Source organism: Dromiciops gliroides, chromosome 1 (genome assembly GCF_019393635.1).
Source record: "Dromiciops gliroides isolate mDroGli1 chromosome 1, mDroGli1.pri, whole genome shotgun sequence".
Lineage (NCBI taxonomy): Eukaryota > Metazoa > Chordata > Mammalia > Microbiotheria > Microbiotheriidae > Dromiciops > Dromiciops gliroides.
Genome location: NC_057861.1, coordinates 228163241 through 228187542, shown reverse-complemented (window position 1 = coordinate 228187542; position 24302 = coordinate 228163241). Strand labels below are relative to the sequence as shown.

At 39.6% G+C, this 24302-nt stretch overlaps 1 pseudogene; it reads right to left on the bottom strand.

Annotated features, from left to right (window-relative positions):
* Positions 1–22637: 22637 nt before the first annotated feature.
* LOC122737216 lies at positions 22638–23639 on the bottom strand (annotated as a pseudogene).
* Between the last annotated feature and the right edge of the window lie 663 nt (positions 23640–24302).

Genomic DNA, 24302 nt, shown 5'->3' with positions numbered 1-24302 from the left:
GTGGCACAGTGGATGAAGCACCTGGCCTCGATTGAGGAGGACCTGAGTTCAAATCCAGATCTAGACACTTGATAATTTTTTCTTTACTTTTCTTTTCTCTTTCCTTTCCTTTTCCTTTCTTTCTCTTTCTTTCTTTCTCTTTTTCTTTCTTTCTTTCTTTCTTTCTTTCTTTCTTTCTTTCTTTCTTTCTTTCTTTCTTTCTTTCTTTCTTTCTTTCTTTCTTTCTTTCTTTCTTTCTTTCTTTCTTTTTTTGCAGTGCAATGAGAATTAAGTGACTTGCTCAGGGTCACACAGCTAGTAAGTGTTAAGTGTCTGAGGTCAGACTTGAACTCAGGTCCTCCTAAATCCAGGGTCTGTGCTTTATCCACTGTGCCACCCAGCTGCCCACCCCTACTTGACACTTACTAGCTGTGTGAGCCTGGGCAAGTCACTTAACCCTTTGTGCCCTGCAAAAAAAAATGGAGAGGTGGAGGGATTTGATTGAATGGAGAATGGGATGTATATGGATCACTGGAAATCGAACTGGCCACATGGAACCCCTGATCCTTTAGAAGACTATTTTTTTTTTTGCAGGGCAATGAAGGTTAAGTGACTTGCCCAGGCTCACACAGCTAGTAAGTGTCAAGTGTCTGAGGTCAGACCTGAACTCAGGTCCTCCTGAATCCAGGGCCGGTGCTTTATCCACTGCGCCACATAGCTGTCCCTAGAAGGGCATGATATTGTAGATTTGCTTATTTTGATGTTTCTTTAACATGACACTACAGCTCCCATCTCCCAACTCTAGGCATTTTACCTAGCTGTCCCTTATGCCTGGAATTCTCTCCTGCTCCCTTTCATCTCTGTTTCCTGGTTTCTCCAGCTTCCTTCATGTCCTAGCTAAAAGCTTACCTTCTGCAAAGTTACTGCCTTTCCTTCAAGATTCTCTCCAATTTCTCTATATTATTTTTATGACTAGCTGTTTGCTGTGTTCTCTCATAGTCTGTGAGCTCCTTGAGAATAGGGTTTATTTTTGCTTATTTGTTTTTAACTCTATTTTTGTATCCTCAGCACTTAGCACAATGCCTAGAACATAGCAGGCACTTACTGCTTCCTGACTTGACTTAGACCTTGATGGTATATACAGAGGGATTAGAGCACAAGGTCAAAGACAGAGCCTTGAAGAATGCTCATAAGGAGAAGATAAGAAGGGAGAAGAGGAACCACGGAAGCCAAAAGAAGAGGGAGCTCAAAAAAGGGAGGCATGATCAATAGGGGCAAATACAACAATCAGGTAAAGAGAGTAAGGTTAGAGAAAAGAGGATTAGAGATTGTTAGGAGAAGGTAACCCTAGAGACAGGATAGCTTCATTGAGCCTCAAGGGACATTGGTTGGAAAACAGAGCAGCTTACAAAATAAAAAGAGTGATGCATTTCAAGGAGGTAGGGATAGATCACATGACTGACAAGATGGCAGAATGACTATTTTCAATATAACTCTTCCACCTGTACATACTTAAAACAAGAAGAAGCATGACTAATATGAGTAATTAAAACATAAAAACTAAGACAACAACAAGAAGAGAAGACAAAAATATCCAGCATCAGGCAAGACATTCTGAAATGGCAGTGGAGGGATGGACTACTGAAAACTCTTGGTCTTCCTAAGTATGCCTACTCCAACCTATATCTAATAAAACGAAATGTATCGGGCTCCATGGCTCAGGGGTTAGAGCACTAGCCTTGTAAACCAAGGATTGTGAGTTCAAATCTCACTGGGGCCTGTTCCTTTCTCTATCTTGGAAGGATAATGAATAAGTAAAGAAAATTGTGGGGGTTTTGGGAGGGGGGAATGGAGCAATAAGGGTTCAGTGACTTACCCAGGGTCACACAGCTAGCTAGTAAATGTCAAATGTCTGAGGCCGAATTTGAACTCAGGTCCTCCTGAATCCAGAGCCAGTGCTTTATCCACTGTGCCACCTAGTTGCCCCTGAAAGCTTACTTTACTTAAAGAAACCTTTACTAAAGAAAGGTTAGAATGTCATACAGTACTACAGACTTAGAGCTGGAAGGGATTTTAGAGGTAGTCCAACACCCTTAATTTGCAGGTATGGAAATTTATTCTGATTTGGGGACCCTACCTTTGGGCTGAGATTAGAAAGCCTTAGGCCCTCAGGGTCTCTTCTGTGTGGGAGGTGCTGATGCCCCTCCCCTTCCACTTCAGCTGAGCCAAAAAGCCCCGTGGGCTGTATGAGATGCCAGTTCAGACAGCTTGGGGGAAAAAGCCCCCAGCTCCCTCCGACCTGAGTGGATCTATCCCAGAGATCCTGGGCTTGTCCAGGCTGGGCTCTGGCATAGCCTGTGCTGAGGCACGTGATGCTCAAGCGTCCCCCCAGCCCCAGCTGCAGCCCTGGCTGGCGGATAAGCTTGGGGTCTGTGGGGGCACAAAAAAGCCCCAACATTTGTATGTAGAGAAGGAAAATATATATAGACCCAGGAATTAGACTCAGGGAGGCCAGCGGACAAGATTAAAGGAGGCTGACAAGATTAGAAGAACGGAGGAGAGGGGTGGCAAAGGCGGCAGAGGGCAGGCTGACAGAGCAGACAGACAGACAGACAGAACAGGAGGCAGCGGAGAGCACAGAAGCGGTCAGCACAGGGTACAGGTTGGAGAAAGCAAAGATTAAGAGAACAGAAGGACACTGGAGCACTAGGAGAACGGAAGGAGAGGTTGGTGAGAGAGAAACACAGGGGTTCAGCGGTGGTAGCACAGAGAGTAAAGTCAGAAGCAGAAGGATAGACAAAGTGAAAGGCCCTTGGAGTTAGAAAGTAGCTGAGCAGGGAAACTGGAACATACCCTAAGGCAAGAGGCGACTATGGCCCTTCTTGGATTAAAAAAAAGTTCTAGGCACAGCAGGTGAGTAAGAGACTCAGTGGAAAGAGACGCACCACAATGCAGTTAGGTTGTACATCTTATTTACCTGTATTTTTATGTTTAAATAGTATCTCATAAATAAACTCTGCTTTGATTAGTTAAGAGGCTTCTTAATCTTTTGCTTATCAATTTGGGAGTGGAGCAGTGTGGTGGAACTTTGTAAACAGCCCATATTAAATGAATAGCAGTCAGATAGCCAGTCAGTCAACAGTCCCAGATTAGTCATCCACAGATTAGTCCCCCCAAATTAGGCTTGTAGTTTAAAATATTTCAACACAGATGAGAAAATTGTGGTCTAAAGAGGTAGCAGAGGCATCTAGGTGGCACAGTGGATGGAGGAAGACTCATTTTCCTCAGACACTGGCTAGCTGTGTGACCCTGGGCAAGTAACTTAACCCTGTTTGCCCCAGTTTCTAGGAAATGGTGAAGCACTTCAGGCTCTCTGCCAAGAAAGCCCCAAATGGAGTCACAAAGAGTCAGACACAACTAAGAGCAATAATAGAGACAAATATAATAGGGAACTTTGGTTCAAAAAATCAATTTCACAAGTAGAGCATGAGAAAGATGTTGCTTGAAAATAGTCTGAAAATATCTTGATGGACTGCAAATCCAATATGAGTCAACAGTCTGGTATCACAGACAAAGAGATAATGGGATCTTAAGCCATGCTTAACATATCACTATATCCAGGACTAGAGAGGTGATGGTCCCTTTCCCCTCCCCCTCTCTCTTCCCAGCAGTATTTGGCTTTAGTCAGGCTGCATCCATGGCATTCTGTTCTATTCTGGGTCTTGAAACTTCAAGATTGTGTTATTTGAAGACAATTTGGAAAGTGGCACTTCTAGTATTTCATGGGCTGTTATGTAAAAGAGAGATTACATTTGTTCTCATTGGCCCCAGAGAGCAGGACTAAAACAAATGAACAGAAGTTGTTTAGTGGCAGATTTTCAGCTCAATGTGAGGAAAACCTTCTTAATAATTAGAACTACCAACAGAAGCAATGGACTGCCTCAGGCAGCAGTGGCAATGGCCGAGTGACCATTTGTCAGGCATACTGTACCAGGGATCCCTGTGCAGGTACTGGAATAGTTTCTGAAGTCACCTAAAAGAATACAAATATATTTACATGGCACTTTAAAGTTGGCAAAGCACTTTCCTTGTAAAATTTAGGTAGGCAGTATAAGTTTTATTTTCTCCATTTTACAAATGAAGAAACTGAAACTTTTAAAGCCAGTACATCTCTAAGGTGAAATTTAATCCTGTAAACCAGGTGGTCTTTAGGTTGTGTACATTCTGTGATTGTGTGATTCTTTAATTTCTGGGGCACATAACAAGCTGGCAGAGACTCTATATCAATCTGTGTAAGATGATGGCAGCTATATTCCAAATGAAGATTCTTTCCTCAGCACAAGACCTGCAGAATTTTCTTGCTTTCATAAAATACTAGCTCCACCTTTTCCTGGTTTTCTGCCTTGACAGAATCTCTCACTGAGCAGCTGAAAGATGAGCTTTTTCAGTGGATACTGAAAGTAAAAGGCAGTTACATTTAATTACCAGAAGAACTGGTTTGCTTTAGCACCTATCTTGATATATCCAGATTTGCAGATATTGACATGTCCAGTGTTGCTGTAGGAATAATTTCTCCAAAGGACACACACCACCCTCCTTCTAGTCCTAGACCTAAGTGCTTATTGTTTAGTCATTTCAGTTGTTTCTGACTCTTTGGGATCCCGTTTGCAGTTTTCTTGGCAAAGATACTGGATTGATTTGCTATTTCCTTCTCTAGCTCATTTCACAGATGAGGAAACTGAGGCAAACAGGGTAAAATGACTTGCCCAGGGTCACACAGCTAGTAAGTGTCCGAAGTCAGATTTGAACTCACAAAGAGGAGTCTTCCTGATTCCAGGCCTGGTACTCTATCCACTGGGCTACCTAGCTGCCTCTAGCCCTGAGTGTACTTGTCCTCCAAATTGACTGATGCAAGGAAGGAAGAGGATCTATGTCCTTTCAAAACCATATATATGGGGCAGCAAGGTGGTGCAGTGCATAAAGCACTGACCTTGGATTCAGGAGAACCCGAGTTCAAATCTGGTCTCAGACATTTGACACTTACAAGCTGTGTGACCTTGGGCAAGTCACTTAACCCTCATTGCCCCGCAAAAAAAAAAAAACAACAACAACAAAACCAATAACAACAAAACAAACAGACAACAAAAAATATATATGAAACATGGAGGTATCCATGTCATACCATTATTGTCCACATTAGTCATAAGAACCTGGAGCATTTCTAAACCATCTCAATCAAATGCCAGACCCACCAAGTACTATTTAAGTTTAAATAGGTTCAATTTGCCTATCACCTACATTCCTACACCGCACAGTCTGCTGGAAGATATGTTGTTATCAAAAACAGCTTAACTACTAAGTGGTCTTTATAGCCATTCACTGGGGAGTCCAGTACTTACTCCGGTGCTTTGTGCATACCTTACTGGGATTCAAATGTTGTTCTCTATACCTATCAGAGAGTCAGCAACCATCTGTCTCTTAGCTCTTTGTCTTTCTAAAGGGAGAGAGAAACTTGAAACCTTATTAAAGAGTGTGTGGATTTGTGGATCTCTACTATCAAAATTAACCCAGAAACCCCACCCAATGACTAACTCCCTTCTTCTTTTCAACTTGCTATTGTACTAGTTATATGACCCTGGAATAATGACATCAGCTTTAAACAGATGCAGAGAAGTTTGCATCTAGCCTTTATGCCTAGCATAAAGACTCAATAAGTAAATAAACTATACATGATAACTGGACAAAATACACAATTAAAATATAAAAATCTACTATATAGCACTGAAAGGCCATTACTCTCTTAGATTCTAGAAATCCCTCAAGACATAGTGTTGATCTAGACCCAAGAGTTTCAAGATATTTACAATTTAAGATTGCTTAGGTCTCCAATGCTACTTCTCTTTGATTAGACAGAGGATTCCCCATTCAATCTAGGACTCATCAGGAATTCTGATCTTGCAAATAAGGCCAAAGGGAATAGGATGGAGATCCAGGTGTACTTGGGATTTCAGCTCATCCCAGGGTGTGCAGCTCAGCATCTGATGTGAACTGGGAAGCTAGGTGGTACAATGGATAGAAAATTGGGCCTGGAGTCAGGAAGATTTTAGTTCAAATCCAGCTTCAGGTGCATACTAACTGGGTGACCCTGGGCAAGTGACTTAACCTTGGCTTACCTCACTTTCCTCATCTGAAAAATGTGGATAATAATGGTACCTACCCCCTCCCAAGGTTGTTCACTTAACCTGTGCCTGCCTCAGTTTCCTTATCTATAAGATGGGGAGAATAATAGCACCTACCTCCCAGGGTTATTGTGAGGATCAAATAAGATACTAATTGTATAGCACTCAGCACAGTGCCTGGCACATAGTAGGCACTATGTAAAAGTTTTCTATTGTTATGATTACTAACTGGAAATCAGGAGAGTTGATGTTTTCCCTGGTATTGGCTGATGATGGGAACCTCTGGCTGCTTTTGGACATTGAATTTTTATCCCCTTTCAGAGCACCAGCAGTTGCTTCAGCAAAATTCACCAGAAAAGAATACTGCCACCACTGTCCTTGGGTGTCTTTTTTCACCTTAAGTGTCACCTCACTTCCAGAGCTACCTCACAGTTACTCACTCTGATCCCTCAGCCTAAAGCTGATGCTGCCTCTTATACCTAGGGGAAAGATAGCTGAAAAGGGAGGAGGGTCGTATTAGAATTTAGGTACTAGGAATATCAATTACCCTAATTGGCTGTCACATCGTAATGGTCCATCTTCTGTCAGAACTACCACAACTGATCCAGTAACAGTTAACATGGGATTTCCATACTCAGACTTGGTTGTTTCTTGTACAAGCAGGCATAATGCCTACATCCAAGGGAATGGGCAAGTTAATATGGGCTATTGTACCTACCTCCACCACTACCTACTCATGCCTGATAAAGCTTGTTGGGTAGAGCTCTGCCTCTATCACAATAGCCTAGCAGCAAGTCTCTAGAGACAATTCAAGGCTTTGTACACAGTTGCCTAGGACTCTCAATAGTCATTGCTATGATGTGACAACTGTATGATGTTGGTGTGTTCAGTCTTATGAAGTATGTGCTTGGGTTTCCTCCCTGGGTTGGAATAATGATGCCTGGTTGCCAGTAATATAGTTTTTGTGTAGCACACAAGAGGTAGGAAAATACTGACATGGAAGAGGAAGAGGCCTGCCCAAACTATGATTCAGGTAACTTTCCTCCAACAGGCAGAGCCACTGTAACTCGGGGGATATTTTCTGGCTCCAGAATACAACCCCAATGGATCCATTGGAAAAATGATCTTGCCAAGGGCAAGCCGTATCAGCCAGTTGGTTGTAAGAAATGAAATAGCCAGTATACTAGACTTATGCCTGGATAGATAGCAGCAATATATCAAGGCAGCTCTTATGGGACATCTTAAAATAATACAACTCCAAGTAGTGTGTGCTCAAGGACACTTAATGGACACTCTAAAGCAAAATTTCAAAGGCAAGATTCTGAGACTTGGTATGCCAACAAGGTGTCGACCCAACAGCGGGTTTCTGGGTAATACCCTTGGGAAGCTGCCTCATTTTCACCTTCCCCTCTGGATTTGCTTTAACCTCAAAGATGAGGCTAAGGGATAGGAAAAGTAGATTCTATGTGGAAACAATCTCAGAGTATTTAAATGACTTGCCTGTGGCTGCATAAATCTTAAGTGTTAGATGTGGTATTTGAATCCCTGTAGCATTTGACTTTAAGTTTAGTACTCTTCCCAAAACACCATGATGACCATGAGAGAGAGAAAGAGATCAATGAGCTCTTACTAGACCCCTGTGTACTAAAATTCTATCATTCCAGCCTTCTATATAGGGCTTTGAGCATTGGGGAAAGAAGGTGGTTCCAGGTTTCTTGATTCAGTAATTTTCACCAACACCAGTCCAGGTCATGTTAAATGTCACTGGGCCAGCCACACTAGGAAGATGGAGTCAAATTAACTGACCAATTGATAAGCAATATGCCTGCTGCATAAGAAGCAATGTACAAGGTACTAGAGATACAAAGATTAAAAATAAATTTGTTTCTTCCCCAAGGAGCTTATAGTCTAATGGTTAAAGAAAAACTGGGCTCCTAAACTTCTAGTTATATGCCCATTTTCCAGTAAAAAGCTTTCCATAATTATTTATATGTATGAAGAACCCCTGGAAGTTGATTCCCATGCTATTAACTACTTAATAGTTCTAGTACTTTCTTGCCCAATTTAGATTAAATAGAACCTTAAAATTGAAAGGGACCTTGGAATTTATCTATACTTATGTGAGTTAGAAAGAATATTACCAGAGTCTTCTGCCATGTGTGCTGAGTTAGTTGTTTTCCCCTAAAAGATATTGAAACCATTATCAAGACCTAATTACCTCAGGATACTAAATTCTCCTCATTGTCAGAGTACAAAAAACCAGCAGTGGCTCTAGTTCTTCCCTGATGCTTGACTGGTAGACCACTGTGGGCAACTCAAAGGCAGAAGAGTTGCACTCAATGGAATCAAGATGGTGTCCTTGCTGTATATCTTTTTTGGATATTGTTCCTGTGTTATGCTGAAGAAGATTTGTCTTCTGCTGTTAACTGTTAATATTAATATAAGTATATCATTTCATTCTAATCTTGAACCTAAACTACATGGAGACTGGCCTGGTCAGGCCTGACTTGCCATGCCATACCCAAGTATGAATTCCCAACAAGTGGTCATTCAACCTTTGCTTTAATACCTCCTGTGATGAGGAACATACTAATTCCACTTTTATTACCTCAATGACAAAAGACAAAATTCTGTTTGGCTTTGAAAGCTCCTTATAATCTAGCCCATGCTGACTGTTCCAGTCTTCTCATACTTTATTCTTCTCCACATAATCTGCAACTCATTGACACTGACCTCCTTGCTGTTTTTCTAACATGTCCAGGCATTTTCCCTGGCTATCTCCCATGCCTCCTCCTAGCTTCCTTTCTCAGTCCTGCCCTCTTCTGGGACTACTATATACACACATACACACATGCATCCATATATGTGTGTGTACACACATATACATATATACACATGTATGTATATGTATAACAACTTTGAATATATGATACATGTATCATTTAGACATAGTTGTTTGCATGTTTTCTCCCCCATTAAACTGTGTATTCTAAGAGGAGGAACTGTTTTTTGCCTTTCTTTATATTTCTAGCACTTTGAACCATGCCTGGCACATGGTAAGCACTTAGTAAATGCTAGTTGACTGACTAAGACTATACATTTCAGATCAGTTCCTGTAACTTTGAGAATCCATGTAGAGAATTGTCATACCCAGGAAATCCCCACAGTGATGAAATCATAGAGCTAGATATTCACAAATAAAAGACAAAACAAAATGGCTGCCATAACTGGACTAAACCAGCCTTGGTATGGTGCATGAGAATTTCAGAACATTCAATGAACTATGGGAGGTGAACCTATAAGAAGATCTATTCCCCCTGGGGTGGCTTGGTGGCGCAGTGGATAGAGCTCCGGCCCTGGAGTCAGGAGTACCTGAGTTCAAATCCGGCCTCAGACACTTAACACTTACTAGCTGTGTGACCCTGGGCAAATCACTTAACCCCAATTGCCTCACTAAAAAAAAAAAATCTATTCCCTAGAGAAGCAGAATACCCACAACTTTTTTATGATTGAGTAGTCAATACTGATTTTACTTGCTCAGACAATACTTCCCTAATTATAGAAGAAATTAGCAATGGTTGGTTAAAAAAAAAAATCCCTAAGACACAAACATTAAGTAAACGTACATCTTGTTTGCTATGATCTATATGAACTTGCTTTGAAGATCACTTCTCAGCTCTGAAGGTTGTGTTCAGTCCTTCAGACTCTACTTCCCCTAATGATAGCTTGTCCTCAAAAAGGGCAACAAAACCTCATAGAATTTTAAGTTTACAAATGAGGACAGCCCAAAGTATTGGCCCAGACTTCTGTCTTTTGATTCAAAACCTAGCGAAGATGATGCTGATGTCCTTCCTGAGTTTGGGGAAGCCTGGATTTCTTTGTCTCTTTTGCTTCATTTGCTCCCCATCCCAGGACACCTGACCTCCAACCCCATTGGAGTAGCCACCTGAGAAATGGTGCCAATATACAAGGGAAGCTGTTTGGCTAAGATACTGATCTCACAGCCTGGGATCTGTTTCTTGCTCATGCCTGAGGGCTGTTCTTTTTTAGCTGACTGGTGCTCAGGACAGGTGAATGTCAGTGGAGATAAGAGGTTAAGGAGAGTAGACAGGAGTCGCTGCAGGGAGAAAACCTGGGCCTGGCCAGTATGCTTTGAATGCCAGAAGCAATTTTCCATTTTAGTTGTAACAGTCCACTTCTGGATTTAAGGAACAGAGAGACAGTTCATGCTCACAGGGAACTTCCCGAGATATGCTGTATTGATGATAAAACAAAGGTTATGGGGAGCATGTGCCAGTCTGTGATATAGCCACCTGGATCCATTTTGTCCTGATTTAGTTTACTACACAGAATGAGGTCCCACGTGTGGTCCGAAGGAAAACAGGTATGGTCTGCCAGGGCTTTAGATTATCCCAGCGGCTCCTGACAATTGGAGATGAAACTGTTTTATACGCAGAAATAAACAAAGGGAGCTGGCACCTTTTACAAATGCACCAATCTCGAGGAGGCAGACATTCAGTACCTTTGAAAATACCAATCAAAAGTAAGCTAGTTCAGGATGAGCACTGGGATTAAAAAATTACTTTCCATGCGACCTGATTACACCTTTGGATTCAGCAGTCATTCTAGTTTTTATCTACACATCCTCGCTGCTCCTTCTGGGGAAAAGAGTCCCAATCTGACAAGAATGTCTGACAATCCATTCCTAGAATCATTGAATAATAGATTAATTGAATTTCTGTGCTACTAGGAACCTTAGTAGGCAAAGTCCACATCGTCTTTATCTCTTTTCCCCTGTGTCTAGAACAATGCACAGAGTAGTTACTCAAATGTTTGGGGAATGAATGAATCTGGTTCATCCCCCTCAGTTTATAGACTAAGATCAGGAGGCAGAAAAGTTCTTCCTGGTTGATGGCTATTATATCAATCAGAATCATGAACCAAACATGGATAAAGATGCCCAGACTGCAGAATTCTGTCAGTTTGCAGAAGTGCAACTAATAGACATGAAATAAAACATCTGCCAGTACAGTTATCCCTTCCACATAGTGGGGATTAGGGGTACACCTTTTTGATCTAGGAAATTTGTGTAATTTTTTTGGATCTTCCCTTCATACCAGAAATTTGCTGGCCTTCATATTCCACAACCTGTCCCCCCACACTCACCCGCCAAATTCCTATTTAATTTCTTATGCCAACCCATGATATATTTGGGTTTTTTTCTTTGTTTGTTTGTGGTTTTGGGGGGGGGCAATGAGGGTTAAGTGAGTTGCCCAGGGTCACACAGCTAGTAAGTGTCAAGTGTCTGAGGCCAGATTTGAACTCAGGTCCTCCTGAATCCAGGCCGGTGCTTTATCTACTGTGCCATCCAGCTGCCCCCCCCCCCAACCCATGATATATTGAAAACGCAATAGGTTGAATTGTGACATGGAAGGGAAAACTATATTTATTTTTTTAAATAAAATTTTATGATTTTTTTACATTTTTCCATCCCTTCCCTACCAGAGAACTATCCTTTATAATCAATATTTTTTTAAAAAGAGGAAGAAGGGAAAAAACTCAGCAAAATTGAGTTTTTTAAATTGAGGCATTTTAAACATTTTGATAATATATGCAGTGTCCAATACCTGTGGATCCCTTATCTTTTCAAAGTCGAGATTGGGGAATATTTCTTCTTATATCTCTTTTGAGCCTGTATTTGTTATTTGCAATATTATAAAACATTTTTTGATTTTTTTGTGATTGTTCTAGAAAGATCATTTACATTTTTGTTTTGTTGTTGTTCAGCTGTTTCAGTCATGTCTGACTCTTCTTGACAATGGTATTAAAGCGGTTTGCCATTTCCTTCTCCAGTTCATTTCACAGATGAGGAAAGTGAGGCAAACAGGGTTAAGTGACTTGCTCAGGATCCCATAGCTACTAAGTATCTGAGGCCAATGAGGGAAGTCTTTCTGACTCCAGTCCTGGCACTCTATCCACTGTACCACCCACATGATTCTGCTCACTTCACTCTGGATCAATTTATGTTATGTTTTCCATTCTTCTCAACATTCATGATATTCATCACTTCTTGTAGCATAGTAATATAGCGTTACATTTGTGTAACACAATTTGTTTAGCCATTCCCAATGAATGGGAATAGATTCTGTTTCCACTTTTTTTGCTATCACAAAAAGTGCTGCTATAAATATTTTGGTAAATATATGTTAGATATTTTTTCCCTTTCATCAGTGACCACATTGGCTCCTAGTAGTAGAATCTCTGGGTAAAAGGGTATGGACATTTAAGCTACCTTATTTTCTGCCAGTATTTCTTTGATTATCTACTCTTATCACTAATAATGATAGAAACTCCATATTTGGACCCCCTCTACCTCAGTAATCAATGTACTAAATGAGGAAGTAGCTAATGGCAACTAATATATAAGGAAGAAGAGCTGGACCTGGCCAAAGTTATATAAAAGATCTCTTTGTTGTAGGTGACTCAATTTTAAACTTGGGTATCTCAGAGGGGAGAGACCTTAAAATGAAAGAAAAGATCATAGAAAATAATGTTAACAAAACAACAACCAAAAAAAGGTAGCTGAAAACACATTAGCAATTCCCAACCTACATGCCTACTTTGTCATCTCTATAAAATCTTTATGAGAATGGTTTATATATATACATTGAGGGTATCCTTGATTAAAAAACAAGAAATATATGGGTTTTCCTAGAAAATTTTCTTCAGAAGACCTTATTTAATAATCATATAATTGCCTGAAAGGCACAGAGAGTATAAGTTACTGTTGTGGCTATTGCTTGTTCATCTCTCTCTGTCTCTCTGTCTCTCTGCCTCTTTGTCTCTTTCTGTGTCTGTCTCTGTCCCTGTCTATGTCTCTCTGTCTGTGTCTGTGTCTGTCTATCTGTCTGCCTCTTTGTATGTCTCTGTCTCTGTGTCTGTGTCTGTCTGTCTGTCTGTCTGTCTGTCTGTCTCTCTCTCTCTCTCACACACACACACACACACACACACACACACAGAGGATCTATATACTTTACTCAGTTGAGCAAAATATAGCCTTTACAGGCTCTCTTCAAACAAATAAATGTACTAATTAAATGCTAAGGTTATATCATATTGCACAGGAATAACTCTGGATAATGATCCACTGAGGATCAGTCAGCCAGACAATTAAAAAAATGTCTTAAATGCTTAAGATATGATAGGCACTGTGCTAAATCTAGGGGATACAAAGAAAAGCAAAAGCTAAATACCAAAACTTAGGGATCTACATTCAATACAGTGTTTGCTAGTTTCATGGTTGGTTTCCTGAAACAGTCAATTGACAATAAGGCTTCTTTATTGACAAGAAGGCTCTATGAATGATGCAACAAATGTTGTGCTAATGACAGCCTTCTCAATGAGCATAGCCTCATCAATGAGATTTGCTTTTTTCCCCTTGATGTAAGAAACAAAATTAATAGAGGACACATGTTGCTCAGATTATGATGTGCACTTGGATGGGCAACCATGGAGTTATTCCATCAATGAATTTATCTTCTATCAGTGTACAGATGGATAATGGATGAGCCAGGTCCAGAATTGAATAGGAGGAGATACCACTTGGACTACAAGGATATTGTGCATTTCCTTCTATGCTCCCAAGCTTCTTTCTGTCACAAACCCCCCGTATTCTTCTAGTGATGTTATATGATTACGAATCATGTAACATTACAATCTCAGAAGAATCCCAATAGCAGATGACTCAGAAGGCAATGGAAAGTGGGTAGTAAATATACACAGGTGGCAACATATTATTAATGATGACTTACACTCAAGATATGATATAAAGGTGTCTTCAAGGACGTGTACAACTGGAAAGAGAGGTAACAATAATGTCATAAGATTAATAAGTAACAGAAAAACAGAACACAAAATATTAAAAGAATCAGCGGAGGGCTTCCAGATTTGTGGGGAAATGTCAGCATCAAAAAGAATGGGAGTGCATGAATAGGTTGAAATCTGCACTAGTGGAGGGAGTCACCAAGTGAATAAGACCAAAGATTCATTGTAGCATTGGCCATCATACATTAGCAACTGGGAGCCAATTTCCCTGTGAGACAAACAAGTAAGCCATTTGCCTTTTCCAGGGCTTCTGAAATAAGAGCGATTGCGAAGGGATACAAAAGCAAATCAGTCAGTGACTACTTTATGGAAAGTCCTCCCCCTTCTCTCACCCTGGAAATTGGAATGAAAATGGCTCTGCTGTTCACTCTGAATCAGTCACTGGTCAGTGCCAAGGTCAGGTTAAGTACTTGTTGAGGAAAGAGTGCAGATGCACACAGTTAGGCAGTAAAATTTGGGAGAACTCTGCTAATGAGAAGGTGAGGTAGGAAATGAAGAATGCTTTCAGATTCTCAGCAAACAAAATGCTAAAATATTCAGTCATTTGGATATTGCCCTGTTACCAATTCAATTAACCTTGCCACATGCTGTAAACTGCTTTCAGGGATACTGATGCATTACAAAGCAATATAAAACATTCCAATTCTGATTATGGCCTTAGATACATGAGGAAACACAGCTCTATAGAATTACAGTTCTTTAAAGAAGTGAAATTCAACTCCCAGTTATGAAGGCAGCTATAACCTCTGCTTTGATTGAAAATAAATATGATTTCAGTTTTATCAACAACATAAATATATCAAAATATTCAGAGTGTGAGACTCCATGTTCTGATTAGGAGTGATAATAGGAAATGAGTTTTAATATCTCATTGTTGAAATAGCCCATCAGTAATGAAATAAAATTAATACACTGAAATGTTTTCTAGCAGAAAGGTTATTTTGCAAGTAACAACTAGAACATTTCATTATTTTTTGCAATTGCTTTGTAAACAGAAACAAACATTTCTTTTGCAGAAACTTCACTTCCTTCTTGCATTTTCATTTTCTGCTAAGGGTCTATAATGTACTATACAAGTGGTTTAGGGAGATTAATCTAGCATCAGTGTGTCAAATGCATTGTTCAGGGGAGAGACTGGAGATGGGGAGACTAGTTAGGAAGTTATCATGAAGACATGAAGTATTTAGGTCTTGAACCAGAGCAGTGGCAGTAGAATTGTAAAGGAATAATAGGATGAGAGACATTGCAAAGGAAGACTTGGTGACCAGTTAGAGAAATAACCCAAGTAAGGAGTCAAGGATTTTCAATCTAAGAGAATGAGAAATGAAAGTAGTAATGACCCAAATAGGGAAGTCAGGAAGGACAACTAATTTTAGAGAAAGACTCATGAGTTTGGCTTTATATACTTTCAGTTCTAGGGAGAGGCAGGACAAACAATTGGAAATGCCTAAAAATTCATGATAAGAGATGTAGGACAAGAACTTGGAAGAGAGAAAAGCAATGGAGGGTCAGATTTGAGAGTCTTTCTGCTAGAGGGCATGGTTTAAGTGTAATTGCTAGCTCTAGAATGATTCTAACCCCAAATTCCTTCAATCTCATCCACCTGTGGTCATTTAAATTTCAGATGCATAATTTCACAGACTCTAGGGACAATTGAGCAGAAGAAAAATAATTAAGCCTTCTATTTTTTACCTTGGTTCTGGTAATTATTTCCTTGTATTTATTCTTCTGCACTGAAGTCCCTGCCTTGGTTCTTCACAAAGCACCCTGCTTTCTCCTGAATTGGTATCCTGCCCTGTCAGTTCTTTTAGAGATAGGAATCTTGCCTCTAAATCCAAGTTGTCAAGATTGGGATCCTATTATCTGATGCCAGGCCACCCAAATGATGACCACCTGCCTACCTGGACTCCAGCCCAAATCCTGCTTTATTTTATACCTACCGTGACATTCCCCTGTGAGTCCTTGCCAGGCCTGCCTATAGCTGAACACTTGAATATTTGGCCTTTTTTGTGTTGCCTTCTGCTGAATGAGATCTGGCCAGATTGCTCCAATTCTGGTGCTTCTGTTAGTCTTTGGGTCTCATCCATCCCTATTATAACCCAGTCTATCATCTAGGTGACAGACTGGATAGAGTGATGGCCTTAGAGTCAGGAAGAGCTGCACTCACATCTTTACTAGCTAAAGCTCAGGTCAAAGCACTTAGCCTCTCTCATCCTCTGTTTCTCCAACTCTAAATGGCCTCAAAGGCTCCCTCCAGGTCTAAATATTCCATGATCTTCTGTTCTAGTTCAGGTTCTGACAGCAGAAGAGATCTTTAGGAGAGTAAATGTAGAAAGAAGAGCATAGGGCTAAGAAGCCTGATCATTTTCACATTTGGGAAGAAGGGAGAAAAAGTATAAGTGAAAAAGAGAAGCTAATCGATTCAATGACCATTCGTACTACAAAAGATTGATGATGAATCAGGCTTCCCATCTCTTGGCAAAGAAGTGATGGATGAGAGGAACAGAATGAGACATATTTTCAGGCATAAAAAATAGATAGATTGGATTGGATTGACTATTCTGATTTGTTACAAAGGAGAGACTTTCATTTGGGGAGGGAGGAATGTGGGAGATGTGGAAGTATTAGTGGAAGAGAGAATAGTGATAATAAAATGGGTTTCTGATTTCATCAATTTCAGAGCTGCCTTCAGTGCCTAGAACTATCCATGCCTGCCCATCCTATGTGAATCTTGTCTATGTCCTCCCAAAATGTCACTAAAATAAGAGGTCCACTGAGCATGCTGGAAGTCTTCTGAACTTACTCCCAAATATCACAAGGACATGAGTCACTACCCACCTCACAAGAATGCTCACAAGAGCACTCTGGTTACCCACCTGTCATGCCAAATGACACATCTATCTTCTCTCTCTTTCATATGATTCTTTAATGACATTTTGACTCCTGTTGTTTTTTGCAGTTCCTCTTTGGTTATATGTTGTAACCCATTTACACCCACTATGTATCTTTCTTTTCTCTCTGTGTGATGCTCATTTTTAGCTTTTTAGAAGTGTTCCAGGTAAATCTATGGTACCACATAAGTTATACTCCTACAGAACATGTAGATATGCCATATATCAATATTGGTTTCACTGCCATATAGTAATACTGGTAAAATGTTTATATTAGAGATATGGACCTATGCCTTGAGTTCAGCAAAAGTGATTTATGATTTCTCAAGAATGATGTAGTCTACTATCCTCCTTTTTCAACTTTAAGCTCAGCTTACTGTCTATCTGTATTCTCTGCTCCAGATATAGATACTATTGGAAAAGCTCTCTGGGGTTTCCATTCCCATTCTCCATGCATTTGGTCTTTCTTGTTTAGATTGGACAGGCCAAAGTCCTTTGTGTAATTATAGACCTCTCCCAGGAGGCTCTGCAATGTCTTGGATCTCGATGCAATAAGCAAAATGTAACCCACCGGAACATTTCGAATATCTCATCATCCACTGGGAACCCCTCTTTGACCTAGGTCCTACATTGTTCCATCATAGTGGTGAATACTTTTTTTTTTTTTTTAGGGAGGCAATTGGGGTTAAGTGACTTGCCCAGGGTCACACAGCTAGTAAGTGTTAAATGTCTGAAGTCAGATTTGAACTCAGGTACTCCTGACTCCAGGGCTGGTGCTCTATCCACTGCGTCACCTACCTGCCTCATGGTGAATACTTTTGAAAAGCATACATTTCTATTTTATGCCTCATCTGTGACAAATGAAATCTGAAATAACTGAGGAAACAAAGGTTTGAGCTTCTGAGAATATTGATTTATTAACTAATACATGCTAATTACATAAGAAATCAGGACCAGGCTCCCTCAGCTTGACACTATGCCCCAAATACAGGGGGAGACATTTCAGGATATAAACCGGGATACAAGATTAAGTAATCTGATTTTAATAGGAGGAAATATTAGGATCTCTCTGATTTGGGAGGAATATGAGTGAGTTTCAAGAGTTGGAAGAGGGGAGAGCAAGTAGGTGGACTTTTCCAGATGTGAAACAGGATGTCACTGAATTCCCATGATTAGCAAGCAGGTAGAATTTATAGGAAAATCAAACTTGGATTTCAAAATGGAGTCAGTTTTACAAGATGAAGTTAGTTTGGTTCACACAATTCCCATAATACTCTCACAGCCAATGTTTATTATCAGAGGGTCATTAAACAGAGTTATTTTTGTTGTTAGACATCCCAAGGAGTCCTCAATGATTTTGGCAAGTGGTTAGGAGAGGCCTTGTTGTAAAAGACCTGTCAAGGAGAATGCTATTTCAGAATCAAACAATTAGCACCATGGGATCTTATATTCCCTACATCTTTTAGTCAAATTTGAAATGGTAAAGCTATTGGATATCATTTGAGAAAGCAGGTTTGTTCCCAAATAATATCATCATTAATGGTATTCTCAATTCATGAATACATGATCTTCAAAGATTTTGTACTGGTGGGAGGAGAGGAAGCAATAGTATATTGGATAGTGAGCTGGCCTTGAAGCTGAAAAGGGCTAGCTTCAAATCCTACTTTTGACACATTCTGGGAAAGTTACTGAATGTCTCAGTGCTCCAGGCATTTCCCCAAGATTATAAGTTGAAAAGACATTACCAAGAAGAAGAAGCCTTGATAGAGCTTCCTTGCCCAGGAATTTTCTATACAAATGAAATCACAGGTCCAGGTTCTATCCCTATAGGTGGGAAGTGGGCATATAGGACTCTGGTTGCTAATATTTTCTCAGTCGTTGTGTGTGTGGGGGAAGATTAATGAAGTTTGAGATTTTTTTTTCCTGTGTCTACTATGGTGATAGGAAAGATTAAGACACAAACTCAGAAGAAGACAATAAAGCCAAAACAGCTACAAGCAAATCCTCAAAGAAAAAATGTGATTTTCAAAATCAAATAAGTAAAAGGAAAATTAGGTAAAGAAATGGAATTGAAGAAAATTATGAGAAGACAATTGACAGCTTGGTAAAAGGAGCACAAAAATGCTGAAGAAAATAACACCTTATAAAACAGAGTTGGCCAAATGGAAAAAAGAAATACAAAAGCTCACTAAAGAAAATAATTCCTTAAAAATTAGAATTGGGTAAGTGGAAGCTAATGACTTCATGAGACATTAAGAAATAATAAAACAAAATCAAAAGAAGAAAAAAAAAGAAGAAAATGTGGAATATCTCATTGGAAAAAACCAACTCACCTGGACAATAAATCAGGGAGAAATAATTTAAAGATTATAATAAAGACAGAGCCTAGACATCATATCTCAAGAAATTATCAAGGAAAACTGTCCTTATATGCTAGAACCAGTGGGTAAAATAGAAAATGAAAGAATTCACTGATCACTGCCTGAAAGAGATCCCCAAATGAGAACTCCAAGGAATATTACAACAGCCAAATTCCAGAGCTCATAGGTCAAGGAGAAAAACTTCAAGCAGCCAGAAAGCAACCATTCAAATACCACAAAGCCACAGTCAAGATCACACAACATCCAGCAGCTTCCATATTAAATAAGCAAAGGGCTTGAAATACAATATTTCAGACAGCAAAAGATCTGGGATTATAACTAAGAATAACCTACCCAGCAAAACCTAGTATAATCTTTAAAGGGGAAAAATGGATGTTTAATGAAATAGAGGAATTTTAAGCATTCCTGATGAAAAGACCAGAACCAAATAGAAATTATGATTTTCGGGCAGCTAAATGGTGCAGTGGTTAAAGCACCGGCCCTGGATTCAGGAGTACCTGAGTTCAAATCTGGCCTCAGACACTTGACACTTACTAGCTGTGTGACTGTGGGCAAGTCACTTAAACCCCATTGCCTAAAAAAAAAATTATGATTTTCAAATACAAGACTCAAGAAAAACATTAAGATAAATACACAAAAGAGCAGTCATAAGGAACTCAGTAAGGTTGAACTATTTACCTTTCTATATGGGAAGATGATAGATATATCTTCTAAGAATTTTATTATTATTAGAACAGTTAGGATTCTTCAGAGACAGAGGATGCAGAAATGAGTCGATTATTTTGGGATGGTGTAAAAAATACATAGGCAAGAAATATGAATACCCCAGGAGAATGGAGAAAGGAGAGGAAGAATGGGGGAAATTATCTCACATAAAAGAAGATGTAAGAAGGAGCTTTTACAGCAGAGGGGCAAATGGTGGGGAGGGGTGTGGGCAATGCCTGAACCTTACTCACATATAAATTGATTCAAAGAAGGAAAATATATGTATACATACTCAATTGGTAATAAAACCTATCTTACCCAACAGAGTAGTAGGAGGGGAAGGTGATAAGAGAAAAGGGATTGGTAAAAAGAAGGATAGATAAAAGAAGATAGTGGTCAGAAGCAAAACAAACTTTAGAGGAGAGACAGAATAAAAGAGAGAAAGGAGAGAAAGACAGACAGAGACAGAGAGACAGAGAGAAGAATAAACAAAACAAAACTGGATAGAGGGAAATGTGCAATTAGCAATCATAAATGTAAATGTGAATGGGATAGACTCACCCATAAAATGGAAGTGGATAGTAGAATGGATTAGAAACTAGAATCCAACAATATGTGGTTTACAAGGAAAAATAAGGGGCTGGAACAAATTCTGTCATGCATCAGCTGAAGTAAAAAAGGCAGGAGTAGCAATCATGATCTCAGACAAAGCAAAAGCAAAAATAGACCTGGTCAAAAGTGATAGGTAGGGAAACTACATCTTGCTAAAAGGAACAATAGATAATGAATTAATAGATGATGGAGGTGATGAAGTAAGTGTATATGCAACAATTAGTACAGCATCCAAATTCTTAAAGGAAAAGTTAAATGATCACAGGAGGAAATAGTAAAACTATTCTATTGGGGGACCTCAACTTAAGCTTCTCAGAGTAATATAACTGTAACCACAAAAACAAATAAGAAAGAAATCAAGGAGAAAAAGAAAAACTTAGATATGATAGACCTTTGGAGAAAACTGAATGGGAATTGAAAGTATAGCTTTTTCTTAGTTGTATATAGCACCTTCACAAAAATTGACCATGAGCTAGGGCATAAAAACCTCATAAACAAATGTAGAAAAGCATAAATATTAAATGCACCCTTTTCAGACCATAATACAAGTTACATGTAATAAATGGACATGTAAACATAGATTGAAAGTTAATTGGAAACTAAATAATCTAATCCTAAAGAATGAGTGGGTCAAATAAGAAATCATAGAAATCAATAATTTCATCAGAGAATAACAATAAGACAACATTCCAAAATTTGTGGGACACAGCCAAAGCAGTACTTAGAGGAAAATTTATATCTCTAAATGTACATATCAGCAAAAGAGAGAGAAAGATCAATAAATTAGGCATGCAACTAGAACAAAACTAGAAAAAGAAAAAAATTAAAAACCCCCAACTAAAAACTAATTGAAAATCCTGAAAATCAAAGATGAGATGAATGAAATTGAAAGTGAAAAACCAAACATTGAACTAATAAATAAAACTAGGAGTTGGTTTATGAAAAAAACAATAAAACAGATTATACCACTGATTACTTTTATTTAAAAATAGAAAGAAGAAAGCCAAATTATTTATATCAAAATGAAAAGGCTGAGCATACCACCAATGAAGATGAAATTAAAGTAATTATTAGGAATTATTTTGCCCAATTATATGACAACAAAACTGACAATCTAAGTGAAATGGATGAATATTTACAAAAATAGAAACTGCCCAGATTAACAAAAGAGGAAATAGAATACTCAAATAACTCAATCTTAAAAAAAGAAATTGAACAAGCTGAACAAGAAATTGAATGAGCTGCTTAAGAAAAAGTCTCCAGGACCACATGGATTTGCAAGTGAATTTGAAAATCATTTAAGGAACAATTAATCCCAATATTATATAAACTATTTGGAAAGAATAGGTAAAGAGTCTAATCTCAAATTCTTGATAGAGTTTCTCTATCACTTCATTTTCAACAACTGATGAAGCTTCAACTACAAATATTTTCGTGGTGGTCTTTGTGCTAGTATTCATCAGTAATGGAAGCCATAATGACCAAATATTCCAAGAAATAATATTTCTTGTGTTTTGGGCACATATAATAGACCTCATTCCATCAACCCCTTTCTTGGACTTTCCTGTGAGCCATCCTTTCATTTAATTTCTTTTTTCTGGTTTTATTGATAGCAATAATGCCAATATTGATAGGCTAGGATTGGCCTCTAATTTCAGTAATGATAATTCTACGAAAAAGATGGGGAGTGGGATTAAAAAGGTATTAATGAGGCATTTTTAAAATAAACAGAAGAAAGGCTATAGATAAGCTGGGTAGTGTTGAATTATTCTTGAAAATTTAAAATATACTTTTTTTAAAGTTATGTTTTTTAGTGTATGCACACATAAAAGAGAATTCACCATCTGATACCGCCCAGCAGAAAACATGTACAAACCCATGGTATATGAATGGGGAGGAGGCCTAGGCCCCACAATAGCGGTTGGGATGGTGCAAATCCTGCCAGTCACAGCCGTAGGACAGTAGAGAGCTGGACTGAGCTGCTGGGTGCCCAGTAGAAGTTACCGTTAGAATAAGTGTGTGCCATAGCCAAAGGTCTGTTTGATGCTCTCAAAATAGTACCACTGCCAGCCCTGTCTTGTCCATTCCTCCTCTGGCCATGGGATAACTTTGCCCTCCACGAGGAACTCTGTCTCTCCATCTTTGTCAATAAAGGTCAAAGTAATGGTAGCAAAGTGTCCATCAGGCCAGGACTTAAACCTTCATTTCATCACAATCTTGTTTTCAGGGACCAGATCTAAGAAATCCCTGGTGACATTGCCATCCAGCAAGTGAAACTTCCCCCCCTTATCAGCTTCTAAGACAGCAGAAGCATGGGTGAAGGCCTGAACCATCTCTTGGGTGACAAATACCCTAAAGAGCTCCTCAGGTGATGTTAAGAAAGTATCCTTCAGAATGATCTTGACACCAAGGGTTTTTGGCTGACTTGCCAAAGTACCAGTTTTGATTTTGGGCTCCTCAGCTTCTGCTGGCAGCTGGGGAGCTGGATCCACGGTCTCACCATTCAGAGTAGATAAGATCATGCCCTGCGTGAATTCTGTTTTAAGAGTCCTGATGTAAGTTTCCACTGCATCTCAGATCTTTGTCACACCTTCTTGATTCATTAAGGCCAACAGGGTTGTGTCAGGCTCATCTTTGGCAAGGCTCACACTAACCTCCACTTCATTGCCGTCGTTTTCATCCGACAAGCTGGGGATCTCCACGTGTCCCTTCTATTTCATTTCTGACTTAGAAGTACCTGTCCAGTTCAATTTGATGGTGCACTTATAGAAGAAGATGAGTTTGCCTTTGCGATTGTGGATTGATGCCTCTCCATCGAGGTCGCTCATTTCTGTCACCTCACAGTTGTCCTCTTCACCTTGCAGTTGGATTGCCAGAAATAGGGATTTCAGTTTATCAGTGGACCAGTTTGAAGCATCCCCCTCAGTCCAGTGCCAGTTATTGACGATAGTAGTGTCTGCCTACTCCTCCACAATCCAGCGTGGATCACCCTCGCCCCACTTGACCATCTGGTCTCAGATTCTGCCGCCACAGGCTCCAGCATGGCCACGGCCCCAGCCGCCGGGCAGCGCCTGGAAATTACTAGAAGCTGGCGCAGCACCTCCAAGATCGATTTTCCCTCTACCTTCACCCCCAATCCCCCAGCCCCCCAGCCCAACCTTCTCTGCTCCCCCTCCGCAAGCTTCCGGATAGTCCTCCTCCTCCTTCTTCGGTCTACTGCCACCATGTACTTCCTCAGGGTAGGCACCCCGCTATTCTCAGGGTTCTGGCCTACTCCACACTTGTTAAACCGCCCCCCCCCTCACGACTAGAGCCACAGCTGCAATTATATATGAGGAAGGAATACTCTAAAATATACTTTTTAAAAAAGCTTTACCTGGTAGAGATTCACAGCATAACCTCTTTTTTTGTTGTTCTTATTTGTTTACAGAAGTATAAATGTCTTTTAAGTTCATAATTTTGAAAAAGAAAGATAGGGAATTAATACTCTTTGAAAATGTGTGCAAATCTACATTGAAAACTTGATCCAGGTTTTCTTGCAGAGTCTGAAGCTTATTGGGCATCGAGATTTGGGATTTATAGCTCCAGTACACTCAACCTTTCTTCCAAAATATACCTAAATTCAGATGAGGATGGTGGTTACCAAAGATCTTTTTAAAAGTAATAGCATT